This window comes from Rousettus aegyptiacus, unplaced genomic scaffold, assembly GCF_014176215.1.
Source record: "Rousettus aegyptiacus isolate mRouAeg1 unplaced genomic scaffold, mRouAeg1.p scaffold_m13_p_13, whole genome shotgun sequence".
In the NCBI taxonomy this organism is placed as follows: domain Eukaryota; kingdom Metazoa; phylum Chordata; class Mammalia; order Chiroptera; family Pteropodidae; genus Rousettus; species Rousettus aegyptiacus.
In genome coordinates, this window is record NW_023416288.1 from 22,979,522 (window position 1) to 22,984,942 (window position 5,421).

The 5,421-nt window shown below is 34.1% G+C and overlaps 1 pseudogene; it reads right to left on the reverse strand.

Annotated features, from left to right (window-relative positions):
* Window positions 1-205: 205 nt before the first annotated feature.
* Window positions 206-324, reverse strand: LOC118611289 (annotated as a pseudogene).
* Window positions 325-5,421: the final 5,097 nt, after the last annotated feature.

Consider the following 5,421-nt stretch of genomic DNA (forward strand, 5'->3'; position numbering starts at 1 on the left):
TCCTAATCTTTGAAGGAAGGGTTTTAGTTTTTCACCATTAAGTGTAATATTGGCTGAGGGTTTGTCATAGATGGCCTTTATTATGTTAAGGTACTTTCCTTATATCGTTTTTTAATTTTTTTTTTTAAGTGTGGCAACCCTTGGTTGACCTTACAGATTACAATTACCTTGTCAACTTACAATACTTTATTTTTTGTTTTTATTATGCCTACAGTACCTGGTCTTCTTAAATGGTCTCCCATCCAAGTACTAACCAGGCCCTACCCTGCTTAGCTTCTGAGATTAGACAGGATCAGGCTCGTTCAGGGTGGTATAGCCATAGACCATGGACCGGCTCCACTGGGGCACAAATCCAGGACCTTCTGTGTATAAAGCAGACGTGCTAACCACTACATTATGGAACCACATCCTATAATGGCCTGTTCTTAGTAATGGTTGCACTCCTCTGTTTCTATTTGCCTGATAGTCACCTTATGCCTAATTATGTTTATTTTTTTTTATTTTTTATTTTTGTCATTTTGTTTTAGATGAACTGACCCCTTTCAGTATTTCCTCTAGTGCAGAACTCATAGTGGAGAATTCTCTCAATTTTTGTATCCCTGGAAAAGTCTTAATTTCTCCTTCATATCTAAAGGAGAGCGTAGCTGGATACATTATTCTAGGCTGGTAGTTCTTTTTACTTAATAGTTTAAATATTTGTTTCCATTCCTTTCTGGCTTGTAAGGTATGTGCTGAGAAGTCCAAAGACAATCTAATGGGTTTACCTTTATAAGTTACCATATTTTTCTCCTTGGTTGACTTGAGAAGTTTGTCTTTGTTGTTGATTTTTGGTAATTTTGATACAATATGTCTTGGAGAAGGCCTTTTTTGGATTGAGATAATTCGGTGTTCTGTTGATTTCTTGAATTCCAAGGTCCAGCTCATTCGTTAGATTAGGAAAATTCTCGTCAACTACTTGTCTGATAATGATTTCTGATCCCTGTTCCTTTTCCTTGCCTTCAATAATTCCCATTATTCTTATGTTTCCTCTCCTGATGGTATCAGCTAGTTCTTGAATTTCTCTTTTTTATTTTTAATTCTTCAGTTTCTCTCTTCTTCCTTCTGATTTATTGCTAGATTTCTGTCTTCAATATCACTGATCCTTTCCTCCATTTGGTCGACTCTATTTCCCAAGCTTGTTATTTCATTTTTCAACACTTGCAGTGTGCTTTTCATCTCCAAAAGTTCTTTCTGAGGGTTTCAATCACATTGCTCTGCTCATCTAGTTGTTTTTTTTTTTCAATTCCTAAAGTTGTTGACGAGTTATTTTGGATCTCATTAAGTCTTTTCAGAAGTGCCATCCTAAATTTTCTGTCATTTAAATTGCATATTTCTATGTCTATAAGCTTATTTTCTAGAGATTTTTCTCTTTATTTCTGAGATGCCTTGTCACCTTGTTGTTCATGGTGTTTAATGGACTATTTCTCTGCCTGGGGATTAATGGAAGTATATTCTGCTGTTTTTCCAGAAAGAAAATTTATTATATAAAGATCTCTCCTTAGCCTGTTGCAAAGAAGGCATTTTTCTTTTGGTTTCCAGTAGGTGGCATCTAACTAAGCCTCTTGGATCCCTGCTTTATATAAAGTCTTAATGTCGCTTTTTAAATTTTCTTGTAGATATTTAATCACATTTGCTATCCTCAGTTTCAATCCCTGTCAGTGTCAGCAACAGTCAGCAGAGTTTGCTCAGATTCCTCCGGGAGCTCAGTGGTGATCAGTCTCAGATGGTATGGGGCGAGGGGCCCTCTGGATTGGTGATTAGGGGCTGCAGGTCAGCCTCCGTTTTGCAACCAGAGCGATAAAAATAAACCGTTGTTCCTCTGCAGTCCAGTCCAGCTTCTCTACTTTATGCTCTGATAACTGTGCCCTGCAGCCAGCCAGCCACCGGGAGCTCACAGCTTTCCCAGGCAGGGCTGCTCCGGAACTCTCCTTAGGAACTTGCTGCTCCTTCTCTCCTCCCCCTCTGCCTGCAGGGAGCTCCAGAGGCTGCCAGAGGCAACTTCTTTATTTCTTCCAGTCCACCACCCGGCTCCCGGGGTTCTGACCTGTGGTCGCTCTTATGCGCAGATCCCATGCTCATATGTGCTGGTGTGCAGTTTGGGCATTTTTTGTTGAGTTTTAGATGTTCAGCCTATTTTTGTGTCAAGGGGAGAGATCTGGGGACATCTTTCACTCCACCATGTTTCCAAAGATCTGTAAAAATATCACACTTTAGACCTAGATCAATTAGTTTGTAATAAGCTCATTTTCCTTCATTCTTCCTCTGTTTTTCTTTCTATTAGCTAAAATCTCAGAAAGTCATGTATGAAAAATACGTTAGAGCTAGAAAACTTCTCCCACCTAATTTACAACAAATGTTAAAGTGCGCTCCTCAGGCAGAAGGATACCAGAGAGAAAAATGGAATCTATACAAATACATGAATGGTACTGAAAATCCAATAAAGTTAAAATAAGTCATTCATTTTTATTTTCTCTTATTTTTAACTGCTCTAAAAGTGAAGTGACTGTCTAAAGCAAAATTAGTATTGACATATAATGGCATAGCTGATGTAAAAGCAAAATATATGAAAAAATAAAGCAATGGATAGGAGGAAAGAATTGAGAATATGGTGTCATAAGCTTTCTTTATTACAAGGAAAATGGAAAATAATACTTGAAAGACATCAATTAATTAAAATATATATTAAAATCCCTAGGACATAATTCCTCAAAATTGGAAACAATCTACATGTCTTTCAACAAATGAATAGATAAATTCTGGCACATACTTAGGATGGAGTACTATCAGCAATGAAAAGGAATTAACTATTGATTCACCCAATGACATAAGTGAATTTTAAATGCCATTTCTGATTGGAAGAAGCCAGACCTGAAAACCTACATATTAATCATTTAATTTACAGTACATTCTGGCAAAGGCAAAATTACAGGGAAGAAAAACAAATGCATGGTTCTCAGTCACAGGAGGTTGTACATGGAAGTAACTGCAAATGAACTAGATGAGGAAATGAGTCTATGGGACTGTTATGTTTCATATCTATGTTGGAAGATACATGATCCTATCCATTTATCAAAACCCATGGAATGGTGCACTATGCATAATAAATTTAACAATATGCAAATTTAATAAAATGCCAACCAACTTCAAGGGGGATGGAAGCTAAAATAAACAATATGTAAATGATAGCAAATAATCTAACTGAATAACAACATGGAAATTAATACTATAACCAACTGAATAAGGTGAAAAAGAAAAGAATTTATTTTGGAAAACAGCATTTTAACTGGAGGTTAGTAAGCTAAATACACAATGCACTATAATAAATGCCATTCTCTAGTTATTGAATGTGTTTCTTACAGAAATATCAGTTAGAAATTCTGAAATTAATTTATGTATATACTAAGATTGAAAATATAAATAAATATGTTGTAGATAACAATAAGTAGTTTCTTGCTGTTGGTGATAGAAAATATAAATAAGGAAAAGGGGAAGCAGGAATAAACCCTCTGTCGTTAGATTGGAATTGGAGGCCATTTACAAGCCAGAGAGATTGGTCTCAGGAGAAACTCAACCTCCTGACACTTTGATCTTGAATTTCTAGACTCCAGAAGAGTGAAAAAAAAAATTTCCTGTTGTTCAACCACTTGGTATAGTATTTTATTATGGCAGCCCTTGTAAACTAACACCCAGAGAGGACCAACTGTTGCCCATGATGGTTGCAGTAGAAATAATGCGGGCTTTGGGTTAGTTAGCATCTTCAAATTACCAATTCTTTATCTAAATATGAATAATAATGCTCATTCTTTAGGCTATCAGGACTTACAGAAAGGGCTGAACATTTGAAATTGATGTTATGGGAATGGGGCATCAAAGTATAAAAGTGAGGTAAACGATAATCTCAATGAACTTCACAACTAAATAATATCCCTAAATAGTTAATTTGCTTGTGCTGAAACCTAATTTTAAATGCCCTTTTTGTCATTAGTAATTAAAGTTTCTTTTTGTGCTTTTATGACATTGAAATCAATTATGCAATATAGCACTTATGATAACTTGACCTCTAAAAGTAAAACAGTCAACTCTGGATATTTAACACTGAGTTATCTAGTATCAGTAGAAATTCAAATATATACAATTTACACTAGATAATATCTATTAAGAGATAATTTTCCAAAAAAAGCAACATTATAACCTTCATGTATATAAAATGAATACATGTTTAAGATCGTATTTAACTCATGTGGGAATCAGGCAGATATTATAACTTGTTTAAGAGAATCCAAAAAATAGAAACATTTATAGATCAAGAATATTGATATGAATATGTAAATAGAGGAAAAACTAGTTTTTACACAGGGAATAAGAAAGACAATTGAGTCTCTGCCAGATACAGTAGAATATTTATGTCTATCAATTATATACATACAAAGAGTCATAAATTTTAAAAGACAATGAAAGACTAGAATCAGATAACCTGAATCAGTGTTCTCCATAGAGAGCACACACATTTTTTTAACACAGTTTTTTTCTACATATATAAGTAGAGTTCCAAATCAGTAGAGTTCCTTCTTTGATGAAATGTTGTTACTTTTGTATCCAGATATTTTAGTGCATCCATATGACAAAGAAATTGAAAATAGTTCCTTTCAATGTTGTTTATTCACATGACTTCCCAAGAACCCTCACTGATAGGTTCTAATCCTGTCAGAATCAATGTTATTTTTCTTCCTATAAAATGCATGATATCACTTTGGATATTGGTGGTGCACCTTTATCAAGCCCTGTTGTTAATCTTTTTAGTACCTATAAAAATAGGCCTAAAATGAAAACATCTAAGCATAAAACTGTATATCAAAATGTTAATTGTCATCTAGAGAATCGACATGTATTCTTGCTCTATGAGTAACATTCTACAGGAGTAAAAAAAGATGCCTTGGAAAGTAGAACCTAATGGAAAGGTTAAAATAATTACAATTTTTTTAGGTGGAGAAAAACAATAAACTCAAAATAAGCCTCTGAAAAATATTAATAGGAACATTATAATAAATTATTTTCCACTAAAAGTAGAAAAAAATCAGTTTATTTTCCTTATAAAAATGTACATTAGACTACATAGATGTGTCAGCGTTAATTTTTAACATACTGACCGAAAGAAGTTATTGATATCCTCTTCCTGCTATAAAGAGAATAGGTTCTCATCCAAGGTGGCCTAAAAGTAAACAGAAAGTGGGCTAGAAAATTAGAATTGCTTGGGAAATATTATTAATATTGCAAAGACCCATATTAGAATACTCAGACTTAATAGCTTAGTACTGAAGCCTAGAAAAATGAATTTTTACAACATTTTTCAGATGATTTTAATATATGTCTAGGTTTGGAATG